Here is a 19,427-nt window from a genome sequence, read left to right as displayed (position 1 = left end):
GCAATTCACATCCATTGTTGGCAACAAGCGATTCTCCCACTGCATCTTGTGAAATATTTAATTTTTGAATGCCTTTTAGAACACTTTTTGGAACATTGTAACTTTCAGTAACTGAGATAAAAAAGGGCAAGGTTACACAGACAATCCTGACTTGGAAGAATCTCATTGTTCCTTCAGAGTCATTGGTTCAAAATCCTGGAACTCACTTTTTTTTTGTGCGTATACCAATGCCCCATGGCCTGTCACATTTCAAGATGGCAGCTCAGCCACATTTTCTCAAGGGCAGTTTGACTGGGAAACAAATGCTAACTATACCCATACCACATGTACAAATATATCTTTAAAATGTGATAGTGCTTTCAGTAAGGGATTAGCTCTCTTGAAATAGGTAGGATCTGCAGGTGAGGAAATGAAAATGAATGGCTAGTGGTTACACATCTTCAATTTCACTTATTTATGTTTAAACTCCAAAGCAAAGACTGGAGGTTGGTTAACCTGGTGCCACTATTTAAGAAAGGTGGTAAGGACAAGCCAGGGAACTATAGACCAGTGAGCCTGACGTTGTTGGCGGGGCAAGTTGTTGGAAGGAATTCTGAGGGACAGGATATAAATGTATTTGGAAAGGCAAGGATTGATTAGGGATAGTCAACATGGCTTTGTGCATGGGAAATCATGTCTCACAAGCTTCATTGAGTGTTTTGAAGAAGTAACAAAGAGGATTGATGAGTGGTAGACATAATCTATATGGACTTCAGTACGGGGTTCAACAAGGGTCCCCATGGGAGACTGGCTAGCAAGGTTAGATCTCATGGAATAGAGGGAGAACTAGCTATTTGGATACAGAATTGGCTCAAAGGTAGAGGATAGAGGATGGCAGTGGAAGGTTGTTTTTCAGATTGGAGGCCTGTGACCAGTGGAGTGCCACAAGGATCGGTGCTGGGTCCACCATTTTTCATCATTTATATGAATGATTTGGTATGAGCTTAAGAGGTACAGTTAGTTAGTTGCAGATGACACCAAAGTTAGAGGTGTAGTGGACAGTGAAGAGGGTTACCTCAGATTACAACAGTATCTGGACCAGATGGGCCAATGGGCTGAGAAGTGGCAGACGGAGTTTAATTCACATAAATACGAGGTGCTGCATTCTGGGAAAGCAAATCTTAGCAGGACTTATACAATTAATGGTAAGGTCCTAGGGAGTGCTGCCAAACAAAGAGACCTTGGAGTGCAGATTCATAGCTCCTTGAAAGTAGAGTCATGGGTAGATAGGATAGTGAAGAAGGCATTTGGTATGCTTCCATTTATTGGTCAGAGTATTGAGTACAGGAGTTGGGAGGCCATATTGCAGCTTCACAGGACATTGGTTAGGCCACTTTTGGGAATATTGCTTACAATTCTGGTCTCCTTTTTATCAGAAGGAATGTTGTGAAATTTGAAAGGGTTCAGAAAAGATTTACAAGAATGTTGCCAGTGTTGGAGGATTTTGAGCTACAGGGAGAGGTTGAACAGTCTGGGGCTGTTTCCCCTGGAGCGCTGGAAGCTGAGGGGTGACCTTATAGAGGTTTATAAAATCTTGAGGGGCATGGATAGGATAAATAGACAAAGTCTTTCCCTGGGGTCGGGGAGTCCAGAACTCGAGGGCATAGGTTTAGGGTGAGAGGAGAACGATATAAAAGAAACCTAAGGGCAACCTTTTTATGCAGAGGGTGGTGCATGTGTGGAATGGACTAACAGAGGAAGTGATGGAGGCTGGTACAATTACAACATTTAAAAGGCACCTGGATGGGTATATGAATATGAAGGGTTTGGAGGGATATGGACCGGGTGCTGGCAGGTGGGACTAGATTGGGCTGGGTTATCTGGTTGGCATGGACGAGTTGGACCAAATGATTTGTTTCTGTACTGTACATCTTTATGACTCTATGACAATAATTTTCTCTCCATTCATTCAGTTGCAAAAATGATACAACACCATTTTTTTTTGCAAATATTTTGAAAGTGTTGGATATGAATTTCTGAAATGGTTTGAGATGAATTTTTATAACAAACTGCTACAACTTTTTAAAAATCTAAAAACAAAAGTTCTATCAGTAAAAGAAATATAAACAACTACAGAGCTGGAAATAAGAGTATTAGATAACTCTTGAATTAGGGTGGCTCAGTGGTCAGCACTCTTACCTCACAGTGACAGGGTCCTGGGTTCTATTCCACCTTCCTGCGACTGTCTATGTGGTGTTTGCATAGGTTTCTGCTGGGTGCTCTAGTTTCCTTCCAAAGATGTGCAGGTTAGATGGATTAGCCATGCTAAATTGCCCCATAGTGTTCAGGGATGTGTATGCTTGATGGGTTAGCCATGGGAAATATAAGGTAGGGAGCTGGGTATGGGTGGAATGTTCTTTGGAGGGTTTGTGTGGACCAGTTGAGGTGAATGGCCTGTTTCCACACTGTTGGGATTCTACATTCATAGGTGGAATTCCAAATCAATGATTAGTTTAATACTATAAAGAAACTTGCAATCTATTTATCCAGCTCGGATGTTTAAGCTTTTGCATTTTAAATATGTTTGATCTGGATAGAGTACAAAAGCAAGGAACTAATCTTTGACTTTATAAAGCTGAGGTTCTGCCTTAGCTTTAGCATTGTGTCCAAGTTTGGCCACTGTTTTTGCAAAGGGGAAAGGGGTTAGACAGAGCAGAAAATATTGCCAGTAACAGTTCCAGCAATAAGGGACCTCGATTCATGGGGAGGAGGTTGAGACAAAATTTGATAGAAGTGCCGAAAATCATGAGAGGTCGAGAGCGATTAGGCAGGGAAAAACTCTTTGCAATGGCAAAATAATCAAAAATGCCATTTTAAGCTGAATGGCAAAAAAAAGGCAAAACTCAAAGAAACATCTTTAGGCAGTGAGGTTGGGATCTGGAATGCATTACCTGAGAGTGCAGTGAAGTCAGATTCAATCAGGGTTTTACAAATCAGAATTGTCGAAGCTCCTGAATGCCAAATACCTGTGGGGCTTCAGAGAAGAGAGTGGGTGAGTGCAATTAACTGAGTTGGTGTATGAAGAGAGGTATATGCTCCTTCTGTGCTGTAACTGCCCTGTGATTCTTGGATTTTATGGTGCACCCAACTGTAACATGTCCACCCATTCTATGGAATCCCATTCTATGTTACCCTTTCTTTTAGATTAGATTAGATTACATTACAGTATGGAAACAGGCCCTTCGGCCCAACAAGTCCACACCGACCCGCCGAAGCGAAACCCACCCATACCCCTACATTTACCCCTATACCTAACACTACGGGCAATTTAGCATGGCCAATTCACCTGACCTGCACATCTTTGGACTGTGGGAGGAAACCGGAGCACCCGGAGGAAACCCACGCAGATACGGGGAGAACGTGCAAACTCCACACAGTCAGTCGCCTGAGGCGGGAATTGAACCCGGGTCTCTGGCGCTGCGAGGCAGCAGTGCTAACCACTGTGCCACCGTGCCGTGACACCACTACTCTGAAACCATGCAATCTCCAACTTTAAGGCTGTTAAAAGGCAGGTGTATAGCTCCATAAAACATCGCCTTCCATTTTCTAGGTTTTCCAAAGATTTAAAACTCAGACCAGGATACAATGCAACATTTAACATAAATGATATTAACAGATAATTGGTGGTACAAAACTTAAATTCTGCTGAAGGGTTGCTGAAACATTTTGTCTCACATTCATCAGGACAAACGCAAGAATGTCAAACTTCAAATGATCGCAAGTTATATCACAGGGATAAAGGCAGCAGATTGGTTGGAAGGTTGACTCTGAATGGTTAATGCATTGCCATGGAGAAAGCAGCAGGCTCTTCAATCTCCCCAGTAATTCAAAGGGCATTTTACTTTTGTAATCTTTAATTTGATTATCTGCCTATAAAATTCTCATAGGACCACTTAGGGTAAGTACAGGGATACTATTCCCAATAACCAGGGCATCCAGAACTAAGAGTTTTAGTCTAATGATACTGGATAGGTAATCTCAGACTGCAATAAAGAGAAATTTTGTCACCCAGAGAGTGGTGAGCCTGTGGAATTCTCTGCCACAGGAAGCATTTGAGGTCAAAACACTGAATATTTTCAAGAAGGAGTTGGATATAATTTCTACAGCTGAAGGGATCAAAGAGTATGGGGAGAATGTGGGAACAAGGTTCCAGTTGAATGATCAGTCATTTTCATATTGAATGACAGAGCAGGCTCAAAGGGCAGACTGGCCTATTCCTACTTCTGTTTTCTATCTTTCTGAAGAAATGGATGATTGGTGATAGGAACATTAAAAACTCTTGGATGACCATGTCATAGAAACAAAGTTGAAGTTTCCACCATCATAATCCACAAGGTTTGTCTACAACAAACATGTGGAAGTGTATGTTGCTACTGCAGATCAGATTCTTTCTGGGGGATCAGTTTGCTTAGTTGGCTGGATGGCAGAATGTGGATCAGTTTGGTGTTTATGTGAGGAGGTTCAATCCCCATTCCTGCTGGACTGTGTCCAACGTACTGTCTCTTCACCCCAATGTGATAGACGTCCCGGTGTTGTTGGTGAGACCTTTCTTTGGCCCGGGAACTGAAGAAGAAGAAATGGACGATTAAGAGGAATTTTGAAACATGTGGTGCAGCTGTTTGCAATAATCAAAGCATCAGAATGAAGTTCAACAAAGCATCTTCCAGTAGCTCTGACATCTAAATGTTACTGTGATTGAATATACATTACGCATCAACTTTGCATCAAGTCTAACTGTGCGATCCAATCATTTAAACACATTCTATTCAAATTAAGTTGTATATAGCCAACAGGGGCAGTAGAACAGATGCAATAAGGATTTACATAGAGAGTAGCAGAATTGGAAAGGTTATAACTATCAAGAAATCCTAACCAGATTGAAATTGTTTTCTCAAATAAAAAGAAATTGAGAGGTTATGAGATCTTTAAAATAATGAAGGGATATGACAGGATTGGCAGAAAGATGTTTTCATTCCTAAATTTATTCAATTAACAATTGTAAAAGCAATACAGTTAATAGCAAATCTAATTAGGAATTCAAGAAAAAACCCTTTACCCTGAAGCTGGTTAGAATGAGGAATGGTACTTGGTTCCACATAGAAAGGTTTGAGGTGAATAACAGAGATACATTTGAAAGAAATTAGATAAATGTATGAAGGAGAAAGGAATTGAAAGATATACCAATAGTACGAGGGAAGCAAAGTGTTACAAGGCACAACATTGACTAGTTGTATCAGGCAACCTGTATTTATGTTGCATAGCTTTTGTTCACTGGTTTTTATAGAATAGTGAGATTCATGCAATTCAAATGTGCAATTCTGTTCTTATAAAACAGCAAGCCCTCCAACTCTCTGTGATTAAAACCATGATCAATTCACTCATGGATGTATAAAACAGTCCAGGGATCATCTGAATATATTTGTCACAGATGCAATACGATCTTTAAGGAATGGAGAAAGAAAGCCAGCCATTTTGTGCTTTTTTTTCTGATTGGGAGCCAGAAATTTGCAGTTACAATTGACTGGTGATTGTAAGCGCTTGAGAACTCCTGTGCTCAGTTGGATGCATCTGTTTCTGCTGTGGACCACTTCAGCAGTGACCTTTCATAATCTGATACTTCAGTCACACTTCTCTGCCAGGCTTGAATTAATTTATTGTTCTCTACTCTTTTCTTGAGTTCTCCAAGCTGTTTTTCTTGTACGTACTTTATTCTCCTGCACACAGCAAGTGTGGTAGCAATGAATTCATAGTACCATTGTGTATGAGGGTGACTTCAGATTAACTTTGTCATCTAACAGGTTTCTAATAAAGATTCCCCTCTTTGTGATCTATAACCGCCCAAAAATTATATTGCACTAGTAATGTTTAAAATACACTCAGCGCATACCATAGGGACCTGGATGACATGGGCCAGAGCAAAATTTGTGGCAGAATCATGAGATTGGCAAGGCTTTTCACAACATCAAAAGCAATTCACTGCATCTTTTATGCATCTGCTGATGACAAGTTTCTCACTGGGAAGCAACAAATTATCAATTGAGGGGGATTTTTGCTTGTTAAACACCTTGCTTGTTAATGGCACAATTTTCTCACTAATATTCACCTTCCTACCGTATCAAAACTTCCAAAGCTAGCCTCAGAATTCTTGGCAGAGTGATTAGAAAAGGTACCTGCTGACTTCGGCTTGCTGCTGCCTGGGAGCAGTCTCCATTTTGCTCAGCAACTAACTCACACATTTGACACTTAATCAAAATAAGTAAGGTTCAGCCATTAGTTTCTGTGTAAGGTGGTAGAATGGACAGACTTAAATATCAGCAGCAACCAAAGGTAGTCTAGAACTCCCTATGGAAGATCTCAGGCAAGTGGTGGCAGAAGGAGGTGAGATCAAGAAGGCTTTTGTACATGTTGATGTACAGATCAATATAGGTCATACAAAAGCAGAAACTGCTGGAAAAGCTCAGGGGATTTGTGGAACTGCACCAACTGCAGGTCTGGCAGCATCTATGGAAAGGAATTAGCGTTAGTGTTTCTGGTTGAGTGATCCCTCTCCAGAACTGATCAGTGTGGATGATACCAGCCAGAGGAGAGAATGCTCGTGAGCTGCAGAAAATGTGTTACCCAATCTTGATACCGGAATGATATGGAGATAGGTGACGGCAGCTCAATACTTGACTCTAAAGATAGTGGATAAAACCCAGGCTATTGAACTCTGGAGGAGAGGCACAATTACAGTTTCTAGAAAATGGCAATGCTGAAGTGTTTGTGGAACTGTACCAACTACAAATGTGTGAGAGATGTGTAATACCCACTCTTGCTCCACCACTTTAAAGAACCAAGTGTTATCCGGCTTTCAGTTGTGTGTGGGACCTTCTTGGGCTCCCATATAAAATATTCGGCCAATAATTCCATGATGGCTGAGCGGGAGGGCTGGCGGTATATGGAAAATGTGCGGATTCATATTTTCACCATCGATTTATTGCAAAGGTGAACACAGTTTCTATGGTATTATGTCGCTGGTTTTCCACGACTGCTTGGAGTCAAATGGTATAATGACCCTTCCTGATGAAGGGCTTTTGCCCGAACCATCGATTTTCCTGCTCCTCGGATGCTGCCCGACCTGCTGTGCTTTTCCAGCACCACTCTAACCTTGACTCTAATCTCCAGCATCTGCAGTACCCACTTCTGTTTAATGACCCCTAGTGTTAACCTATGCAAAAAATTCCAAGTGAGACGGAATTCGCTGTACAAGCATTAAGTTGATGTACATGTCTCTGCATAGCAACCCTTTATTTGAAAGGTTCCGGCATGTTTCATTCATCCACCACCTTCCAGCAACCTTCCAAATTCAAAGACTATATACCTTCAGAGAGATATACTGTCTAATTTGGCTTTTAACACTGGCGATGGGGGGATGACTTCTACAACAGTGCTCACATCCACATTTCAATTAAATTGCAACAGACACCAAGTTGCTGAAGGGAATGATCAGCTGCTTAGATAGTTCCTTGATCCAGTCATCTCCTTTGCTGTGTCCGTCACAGTTTCTCTTCAGGAGGGTTGAGAATTGGAAATTCCTGAGGAGAGGACTGAACTTCCTGAAGACGAGGCAACGTAGGTTTCCAGGCCACCACAGGGAAAAAGCCATATCCAATCGTATTGTAGCAACTCAAATGTTCCATGTCATTCGAAGATACAATCCTTTGAAATCTTCTATTTGTCTTTAAAAGCAAAAGTCGCACGAGATCCCAAATCTGCAGGAAATCTTTATTATTCAAGTCCAACTTTATGCTACCAACAAAAAGAAAGCCAGTGCACCTCATAAGTATATTTCATAAAATATAACAAGTGCGGTGTGATCTGGTGATGGAAGAAATGGATAGTGAATCCAGTTGACAGGACTGTTGATCAAATGAACTGTTCAGTTCTGGATGGTGTCACGTTTTGTGAGAGTTGTTGTAATTGCACCACTCCAAGTAACTGATACACATTTGAAGACGTCCCTGACTTAAGCCCTGTCAATGGCTGGAAGGCTTCAGGTCAAACATGGATCTTGTCCTCCTATTGCAGGTCAGCATATGTCCCTGCACTGCTGGAAGGGTTACCAATGAAGTTGAGCACTCTGGATACATCAGGGAACAATGTCAATTCTGACCCTCTGGTGCAGCGAAATATTTGATGAAGGTCACAGAGCTGCCCTGAGGAACTCCTGCAATGGCCTCAGGTTGAACTTATTAATCTCAGAAAACCACAAACCTCTTCAATGTGATCTTTAGCCTCCAAAGGCATTTGATCAGTGACCTCAGTTAGCGCATGGCTCCACTGAAAGCTTCATTTATTGAGCTAGACTCCCCTGCAAAATCCCCCAAAATAATTCCCTTAAAATTTCAGCAGCAATAGGTCCCATTCTCTTCTTTTCATTGCAACAAATGTAATGCTTGTGACTATGCCTGCATAATTGAAAGTGATGATTTGCCTAATTAGGTAGCTTTTTCACACTGAAAAAAATAATAAAAATAGGGATCTTTAGCCATGGGGCTGTAGACCTTGCAGATAAATCTTTCAAGATTGAAGTCAATTTTTGATAGTTGATGCATGAAGGAGCTGAATAAAGTTGATTATACGGCATTGACGGGAATATGCTGTGACCTAATCGAATGGGTTTGAGGTACTGAACAGTCTACTCCTGTTTCTAATATGCTTCTATTTCCAGGCCTCTGGCTCCTACAGCTGCTATTGCCTGCAGCTGGTTCTGCATTCCTGAAAGCTCCGTCTGATACTGCTGAATGATATGGTCTTGGACTCTGCCACATCTCAGCCATCTGCTGCATTGTGCGGTGCCTAGGATGTCTTTAATGCCCTTCCAAGGGCCTTCTTGTGCCAGCACCGTGTGATCAACATTTGAGTGATCGTCAGCCAGGTATTTCCTCACCCACCATTCAACAATATCCCACTCTACCTCCTTAATCTTTTTCCTCTCTCTGTTTTGTGCATTGTGCAACACATATTATCCACTTGACTAACCTTGTTATATCAATCATAGATGATTCCATCTGGTGAGTGCAAATTGAAGAGGGAATGATGGTGTGAGCACATTTCTGCTCGCTGTCCCTACTAGGAAACATATTGGCATTGCTTCCATTTCTAGCCTGCTGCCTCTAGCCATGCAGGGAAAAAAAAGTGCAACGACTTTCTTAACAGGCCTTTTCTTCACTGTTTTGGCCAAGATAAAGTGTGTTGTGCTACAATCTTGAACACTGACACTTATTCTGTACAAATCACCTAATGGTATAGAACCTCCCATATCTTATTCACTTGCCATATCACCTGAACAGGATCGTGGTACCACCACAGTCTTTTCTTCTTGCTGGGGTAATTGACAGATGTCAGCTATTTCTCCTTCTGTACTCTGATATTCACACAAATTATGTCTAATTTCTCAGTGCAAGGGAACAGAATTCTTGTTAATTTCTAACACATGTTCTCTCATTTAACAGAAATTGGATAACCTTTCTCAAATTTCTTATGGTGTTCCCGTAAGAATTTATATTCCTCACAAACATGTTATCAGTGCAGGATTCACTGGTCAGTTTTATTGTTTTTTTTTAACCTACAAACATACAAATCCGGAGCAGAAGGAGCCCACTCAGCCCCTTGAGCTTGTTTTCCCATTCAAGAAAGTCATGGCTGTTTTGTTGTGTTTCAATTACTACATTCCATAAATGTATTCATTCTTGGGATGTAGAATCACTAAGCTGTTATTATTCATTGTGTCATAGAGTCCTGCAGTGTAGAAACGGGCCCTTCGGCCCACCTTATCCATGCAAACCAACAAACACCAAATTGCATTAATCCCATTGACCTGCAGTTGATCTATAGTCTACTATGTCCTGACATTTTACGTGCTCATCCAGATGCTTTTTAAATGTTGCGAGAATACCTGTCTCTACCACCCTCTCAGGCAGCATGCTCCATATATCTATCACCCTCTGGGTGATTACTTTTTTTCTCATATCTCTTCTAAACCACCTACTCCTCAACTTAAAAGTATGCCATCCGGTCTTAGACATGACTGCCAAGGGGAAAAGATTCTCACAATCCACTTTGTCTATGCCTCTCATAATTTTGTATATCTTAATCAGATGCCCCCCCGCCTTGTCTGCTCCAAGGAAAACAAGACATCAAATGTGATTGAGTCTCTCTTCATAACGGAGACGGTTCATCCTAATCAACATCCTGGTGAATTTTGTCTGCACCAGTACAGTCACACCCTTTCAAAAGCATGGTAACCAAAACTGTGCACACAGTATTCCATCTGTGACCTAACCAGTGTGTTATAAAGCTGTAACAAGACTTTCTTTCTCCTATATTTTATACTTCGACTGATGGAGGCCATTACCCCATATACCTTCTTCATCACCCTGTCTACCTGTTCTGACTCATTCAGGGATCAAAGGAGTTGGACATCTAGGTCCCTTTCTCCCTCAGTGCTCTCTAGGGACCTATCATTCTTTTTGTATTTCCTTCCCTCCCAAAATGCATCACCCTACACTTATCAGGATTCAATTCCATCTGCCATTGCTCTGTCCAATATATCAGCTGATCAATATCAGACTGTAACCTGAGACCATTCTCAACAACTACTCCAATTTTCATATCATCTGCAAATTGACTAATTATATTTTCTACTTTCACGTCTAAGTCATTAATGTACAAAACAAACAGCCAGGGACCCACCACCGGTCCCTGTTGTACACTGCTGGTCTTAGGCTTCTAATTAGAAAAATGAATCTCCACCATCACCCTTTGCCTCCTATTTGTAAGTTAATTTTGAATCCAATTTGCCAACTTGCCTTGGATCCCATGGGCTCTTATCAGTTTTCCATTTTGGACCTTATCAAAGGCCTCACTGAAGCCCACCTAAACATCAACTGTACTATATCACCAATATATTTAGTTACCTTTTCAAAAAAAAACTCAGATTAATCAGACAGGATCTCTCTCTCTAATAGATCTATGTTGAGTATGCCTGATCAATCCCTGCCTTGCTGAGAGTTGATTAATCCTGTGCTTCAGAATTCTTAAAAATAATTTCTCTACCACTGATCTCAGACTAACTGGTTTGTAATTAATAGGTCTATCCCAGCTGCCCTTCTTGAACAAAGGAACCACATTAGCCGTTGCCCAGTCATCTGGCACTTCACCTGTGGTCAGCAGAGTATTATATACATATATCCAACAGGGACTCAGCAATCTCTTCCCTTGCCTCCCGTTGCAGTCTGGGATACATCTCATCAGGCCCTGGGGATTTGTACACCTTCATGCCCATTAAAGCATCTCACACCTCCTCCTTATTAATCTCAACTTGTTCTAGAACCTCACCATCTCAACTAAAATTCCCTGCTATAATGTTTTTCTCCTTTGTGAATATTGACGTGAAGTATTCATTTGGGACCTTCATGCAAAACTTGCCTCTGTCTCTAACAGGATCGAGACTGTGGTGCTGGCAAAGGACTTATGCCTGAAACATCGATTCTCCTGCTCCTCGGATGTTGCCTGACCCGCTGTGCTTTTCCAGCACCACACTCTCGATTCTGATCTCCAGCATTGGCAGTCCTCATTTTCTTTCTGTCTCTAACAGGTCCCACCCTTTCCCTGGTAATCCTCTTACTGTTTATCATACTTATAAAAAGCTTGGGTTTTTCCATGATCCTGTCTGCCAAAGATATTTTGCGGCTGCTCTTTACTGTCCTAAATTTTTTTTAAGTTATCCCCTCTATAGTTTTGAAGGGCCTACCCTGTTTTTAATGCACTGTACCTGACATGTGAACAAAGGATAAAGAAGAGTACAGCACATGAACAGGCCCTTCGGCCCAAGCCAGTGCCTCTCTAACTGAAAGCCGTTTGCCTCAACACTATCCATATCTCGTTCTTCTTTGCCTATTCATGTATCTATCACAATGCCTTTTAAATGTTGGTATTGTAGATGCTTCTAATATCTCCTCTGGCAGCACATTCTAGGCATTTACCAGCCCCTTGTGTAAAAAAACTCACCTCTCACGTTTCCTTTAAATTTATTCACTATTATCTTAAACCTATGTCTCTTAGTATTTGTCATTTATACCCTGGAAAAGACTCCCACTATCCACTCTATCCATGCCACTAACCATTCTATCCAAACCTCTAATAATTTTGTAAACTTCTATCAGATTGCTCCTCAGTCTCTAATGTTGAAGTGAAAGTCAAACTAGGTTTATTCAGTCTCTTGTCATAGTTAACACCCTCCAAAACAGATAACATCCTGGTAAACCATTTCTGTACCCTCTCCAACACGTCCACATCCTTCTGGTAGTGTGGCAACTAGAACTGTGCACAATATTCCAAATGTGACCTCATTAAAGTTCTATGATTTGCCAATTTTTATACCCCATGCCCTGACCGATGAAGGCAAGCAAACCATATGCCATCTTTACCACCATATCCACTTGTATTGTCACTTTCAGAGAATGATGGACCTGTATGCCAAGATCTCTGAGTATTTTGATGTTTCTAAGGGTCCTGTCATTTACCATACTGGTAGCATCTCAGGGGAGATAAGCAAAGTTAACATTTTGAGTTCAATATCACTCTCCCTCAAACATTCAATGTTCCAAAGCAGAGTCAAATGGGCATCAAAATATTAACTCTTCACAGATGTTGACAGACCTGCTGTGTTCTTTCAGCACCTTTTAGTTTTATTTCAGGCTTCCATTTGCTTTTGTTTCAGTCTACGGTACATAGACAACCACATCACATCAAAGCGAAATGAATTTTGGTCTTGGAGTCATTTCTCTGTCCGCCTCTAATTGACAAATATTTCACTGACTCATGTTCCACAGTTATATAATTATATAATAACAATCTCGGCATGTACTACTGGAGAAAATCAATTTAATGGAGGCTTAAGCAGAAAAATGGTAAACTGATTTGGTAGAACATGCTGACAATTTATGCATCCTTAGTGAATCACAGAATAGTTATAGTAAAGAAAGAGGTGATTCAGCCCACGCCTCTGCACTGCCTTTCGCAAGAACAATGCACCTATTATCATTGCCCTGGTTTTTCCCCATAGCCCTGCTTATGTTTAGATAATGAACAATAACAGTGAGTTTGAATGTCAAGCCGACCATATTTTCTTTTTCCCCTGGTTCAATAAATTAAAGTATAAACTGAGATTCTGCACTAATTATCCAGTTCAATCTGAGACCTATCATTTTCATCATTGTACAATGTCCCGATATGTATTTGTTGAATATGAAGAAGAGATTGCTCTGCATAAGTCACCCATCCTGGAATTATTTAGGTGTTCAGTGAAAGCACTCTCGCCTTTGAGTCTGAAGGTGATATAGGTCAAGTTACATTTCAGAGATCTGTGCATGGTGTCTTGTGGTCCTGCTTCACAACCACCTGATGAAGGAGCAGCGCTTTGAAAGCTAGTGCTTCCAAATAAACCTGTTGGACTGTAACCTGGAGTTGTGTAATCTTTCACTTTGTCCACCCCAGTCCAACACCAGCATCTTCAATTCATATCATTTGTGCAATTTATACTTCATTGCAGCATGAAGGGAGTCTCTGCTATTGGTGATATTATATTTGGGGTGAGATATTAAAATAAGTTTCTGTTGACCCTATTCGATGGGACTAGAAAAGAAGCCCATTGCATCTTTAACGACAAAGAGAACCCTTTTGATGTTCTGTCTCACTATACCGTATAATCCTCAACATCTCTAACCAGACACTGGTAATTTAATCCTGTTGCTCGGAAGTTGCTATTTAAATATTTTTAAAAATGCTTTGCTACAATATTATCTGCACTTCAAAATGGCTTAATTGATGGCAAAGTGCCTTGTGATTTCCTGAAGTTACGAATGCAAGTTCCTTCTTTCAGATTACAATGCCAAGGTGGTGCCAGTTTTGATGCCAGCAACAACCCAAAAACATCAACAAAATGGCATATGCTGTACTTCCATCAAAAATTGTTTATTTCTCACATTACTGGAAGAACAATGTTGGTGTAAACAACAAATATAACGGTATCAGAATTGAGTACCACATGCCAAGGATGTAATGAGCACTCGAAAAACCCGCAGAGTCCGTCAGTGTTTGCTGACTTGTAAAGATCTGTCTCTAGTTATAAGCAAATCTCCACATCAGAAAGTGACAGCTGTAAATCCTGAGGTTTCCATTGAAGTTTCCTCTTGCTTGAAAGGTTCTCAAATTCATTCCCCATCTTCCATCGTTGTGACTATTTGAATTTGTGGCCATGGAGATCAAAATATCCAGCACTGCAGATCCATTCCTGAATTATAAAATAGCCATAAAAAAGAGTCACAAAGAATGGAACATGGTGAGAAAGTTTCCAAATTCTAGACAGGTGTCCTTCAACACACTTCCAAATGTTGTTCCTGTTTCAGTAAACAAAGCTTCAAGCTGTGATGCTTTTCACTCTATGATGTATCTCCTTTTTACCATTTTGACAAATGAGCTGCTCACATCGCTGTAACACAGCTTGGCATCTTGTCTGTATTCTGCCACTGCTCGTTGGCTGGTGTTTGCAGCAATAAATTGAACTTTGATACGCTGCCTCCGTCTGTCATGCGCCACCTGCCTGCATCTGGGCAATGTGCTGTTGCTGCCAAACATGTCATTAAATTATTCACAAACTGTAAGAGCAAGCTGTCAGATTCCATCAGATGCGTTCATTTCACCTTTCAAATCCATGCTGAGTTTTATTGTTACCTTATGATGCTTCATATAAATTGGGTCTATTTATCCCATGGAATCCTTTTCACTGAGCTGTAGTCTGCAATTAGAATGAAGCCTACATTCACTATGGGAACATTCTTGGGGTTCTGGTAGCACAATGTACAATATTCTAACTGTTTTCTACCCATCTCTTAAGATCAAATTTCAACTTGCACTCAAATGATGGAGTAGATATTGTCTCTCTCCCTGTACCTCTATTAAACATTGGTTCAGAGTTCTGTATCCAATTCCCAATGGGCCATACACAACAGCATTTAACTTGCCTGAATTTATCATTATAGAGTCTTAATTTAGCAATGTTAAGTTGGCATATCCTTCTGGTCCATCTGGAAGTACCTCGCATGTTGTGTTACTGATATAATGTTTATAATCATAGTCACTAAGCACTCTGGTACTTAGTGGGTTTTGAGAAAATTTGTAGCTCAGGTTGAGGTTTTGGATGTAAGTTTGCTCACTGAGTTGAAAGGTTCGTTTTCAGACGTTTCGTCATCATACTAGGTAACATTTTCAGTGAACCTCCGGATGAAGCGCTGGTGGCATGGCCCACTTTCTATTTATGTGTTTAGGTTTCCTTGGGTTGGTGATGCCATTTCCTGTGGTGATGTCATTTCCTGTTCTTTTTCTCAGGGGGTAGTAAATGGGATCCAAGTCAATATGTTTGCTGATAGAGTTCCGGTTAAAATGCCATGCTTCTAGGAATTCTCGTGCGTATCTCTGTTTGGCTTGTTTTAGGATGGATGTGTTGTCCCAATTGAAGGGGTGTCCTTCCTCATCAGTATGTAAGGATACAGATGAGGATGGACACCACTTCAACTGGGACAATGCATCCATCCTAGATAAGAGAAATCATAAATGCATTGATCAGAGAGTGCCTTACTTGTATTTTCAAAACCTGCATTAATACAGTGAAGTAAACTTGACAGGCCCTAGTTTCCTCAATCACCACTCATTGAGTGCCTGACAACATTTTAAGGTACATTGCTGCTGTCATGTACACGCAGTGAATTTTTTTCTTGTTTTCTTTTCATGGGATACGTGTCCTGTCACCAAGATTCCCATTTGTTGCCCATCCTTCAACTGAGTGGCTTGCTCAGCCATTTCTGAGTTAAGAATCAACCACATCTGCAGGTCTAGAGTCACATGTAGACCAGGTTGGATAAAGGTAGCAGATTTCCTCTCCCTTAAGGACATTAAGGAACTAGATGAGGTTTTTTTTTCAATAATTAATTATAGTATTGTGGTGCCCATTGCTGAGAGTAGTTTCATAGTCCAGATGTATTAATTGAATTCTACCAGCTGCTGGGGTAGGATTTATCTGAGTTACCGCACCTCTCACCACTCAGCTTATTTTTTGGACGGGAAGCCACCTGCAATGCTGACAACTTATCTGCAGAAATTTCATTGATTGGAGGCAGGGCCTATGCTCCTCTCTTGGCAAGGAGTTGTGCTTCAGAGCAGCCATTCTCAAACGGGGCCATATGGCCCCCTTAGAGGCCCAGGCACATTTGAAGGGGGCCACAGACTGAAAACTGTGAGAAGTGGAGCCCCAAGGCTTTATGGGGTACCCGATAACTGAACCGATGAAATACCCAAGCAAAACCAAATTTGGAGCCCAATATCACAAAACTTGCAGAAAAGTGCCAAGCTCAAGGATCGCATTAGGCCTGATAAATGTTTAACTTCATAAATTTATTTTTAAGTTTTGTCCAGTATATCGGAATGTTCAACTTTTCTCGGTGTTCAATAATAAACGATTTTCTGTCTATCTGTTTATGTTGTATCCCTGTTTGATAGGGGGGCCATAGAACCTCAGGAGTGCTCCTGAGGGGGCCAGGGCCAAAAAGCATTTGAGAATCACTGCTTTAGAGAGCTGCTCTGTAGTACCATTAGCACCGTGAAGCCACTGCTGGAATGTCACCCTGAGCTACTACATCACAGAGAGCAACTGACAGGCGAGGGCAGAGATTTTCTAGGTTATGTCAAGAGCTCCCAATGCAACATGAGAGGAGCAGTGAGAGAAACGATTTGAGAGATCAGGTAGGGCTCATGCCCGAAATGTCGATTCTCCTGCTCCTTGGATGCTGCCTGACCTGCTGCGCTTTTCCAGCAACGCATTTTCAGTTCTGATCTCCAGCATCTGCTGTCCTCACTTTCTCCTCTAGGCTTTAGGAAGGGGCTAATCTTAGCAGCAGTGCTTCTGATAGATTGCAGGAAGGCTGAAAATAGATTTGCCCACCCTCCCATGCCCAACACCAGCTCACGCAGCTAAAGCTGCTGCATTTTTTGACTGAGATAGGCCTTTCCTCACTGACCATAGAAAACCAACAGCAGGGAACAGGGCACTCAAACCCAGTGGTAATGGAATGCATAACCCCATCCCTGAAGTTCCAGAGTCTGCATAGAATGTGCCATCCCTGTCCCCGCCTTGACAGTAGAAATTGTTTCCACATGTCGCAGCAAAAGAAAAATATATGAAAATATTAAAGACCAATGTATAAAAAGTAAAAGGAAGCCAGCAATTTTTATTAAAAAAAAGCAGAACAACTACATAGGAAAACTTAACATATGTCATGGAATATTAACATAATCCCTGTTAAATAACAATTAACATTGGAAACCTGCCAGATCTCTACTGCTTTGAAAGGCCCGAAGAGCAGAAGTAGACCTTTCAGCCCACCATTCTTTGAGATCTTGGCTCAACCGCCAGTTCCGAAGTGCCACAGCGAGAAACCGTAATGACCTCCTCAGGAGACAGACACGGGCTGCAACCGATAGCGTACCCTTCATTGTCCAGTACTTTCCGTGAGCCAAGAACCTATGTTCTTCACGGATTTCAACACATTATCGATGAGGATGAGCAACTCTCCACGCCTTCACTTCTCACCTTTAAACATCCTCCAAACCTCAAACAGATCATTGTTCACAGCAAACTGCCCAGTCTTCAGGACACTGAAAAACCCTGTCACGGCATCCACTGCACAGATACTACCATTTCATGTAGGGACACCTCCCACCATGTACGCCACAAGTACTCATGTGACTCAGCCAACTTTGCCTATCTTGTACGCTGCAAGTAAATATGTCCTGAGGCATGGTACATTGGCGAGACCTAGCAGACACTACAACAATGGACACCACGCAATAATCACCAGGCAGGAGTGTTCCCTCCCAGTTGGAGAACACTTCACTGGTCCAGGACATTTGGCCTCGGACTTCCGGATGATGATCCTTCAAGGCAGACTTTGGGACAAGCAACAATGCAAGTGGCTAAGCAGAGGCTGATAGCCAAGTTGGATACCCAAGGGAAAGGCTTCAACCAGGATCTTGGATTTAATGACAGTACACGTGACCCCACTGCTCTCTCTCACACACACATACTCCAACATACACACACTCCAACATTCACATTCACACAGACCCTCTCTCATACACAAGCTCTCTCTCATACACACATTCATCCTCCACACTCACACCCACACACACATCTTCTCATAGGCTTATAGCCCATCACACTCACACAGATACTTAACCAAGCTTACACACGCTCTTTCACATGCACTCACACCCACACACACACTCACATGCAGACACTCACTCTACCTCTCCTGCCACTTGCATACATGTAGGTTTTTGGGGTGAATTTGTATTTGCAGAATAACATTTTATTTTGCTGAAAAACTGCATTAATCCATGTAAGATTCTGTAAATTTCACTTTAGAAATAGTACCAGTCTGATTGAACTTTGGGACACAGACAGACTTTAACCTCACACTTTTAATGCATTGTCTGAGCTGAGATGGCACCTACTGTGAGAAAAGCCGAAGCTATCTTGAGAATATAACTTAAAAGGAATTCTGTGATTTAAATATTAAAAAAAAACAAAACTAGCATATCCCATTCTTAATCTAATGTTGTTTAATTTATCATTACAACTCCATGACACTGTAACCCTTTTGCAAGAATTTTTTTCTCTGGTCTTCTGGTCCTGATCGACAACCACCTGATGAAAAGGCAGCACCTCAAAAGCTGGTGCTTCCAAATAAACCTGTTAGACTATAACCTGGTGTTGTGTGATTTTTAACCGTGGCTCATATAGTAATCCTCAACTCTACTTTTCTGCCTTTTCCTTGTAACTTTGATTCCCTGCCTGATTAAAAATCTGTTAATCTCAGATTTGAATATACGAAACAAACTACTCTCAACAGTCCTCTGTGGTAAAGAGTTCCTCAGATTCACAGTTCTCTGAGAGAAGAGATTGCTCCTTATCTCTGCCTTAAATGTGTAACCCCTTATTCTGAGATGATACCCTCTGGTCCTAGTTGACCCCACAAGCAGAAACAATCTTTCAGCATCCACCTGTCAAGTCCTTGAAGAATCGGATATCCCTAATGTAGGAAGCTCAACTCGAAAGTACGAATAACTGTATCTGGATCAACTGGACAGGATTAATCCTCTTCCTTAGAGCTGGAGGATGGTCCCTGCCAAAAGTGGTGTCAGGATTCTGCAAAAATAGAAATTCACATCCATCTCGTATTTAGCACTTGACAATTCAAAGTCCTAGGGCAGAATCTTACTGAGCCTTGAAT

The sequence above is a fragment of the Chiloscyllium plagiosum genome, unplaced genomic scaffold, assembly GCF_037043375.1.
Source record: "Chiloscyllium plagiosum isolate Xiang-an unplaced genomic scaffold, Cpla_swu_hap1 HiC_scaffold_28, whole genome shotgun sequence".
NCBI classification, from domain to species: domain Eukaryota; kingdom Metazoa; phylum Chordata; class Chondrichthyes; order Orectolobiformes; family Hemiscylliidae; genus Chiloscyllium; species Chiloscyllium plagiosum.
The sequence above is the reverse complement of the archived record's forward strand: the minus strand, read 5'-3'. Positions refer to the sequence as shown.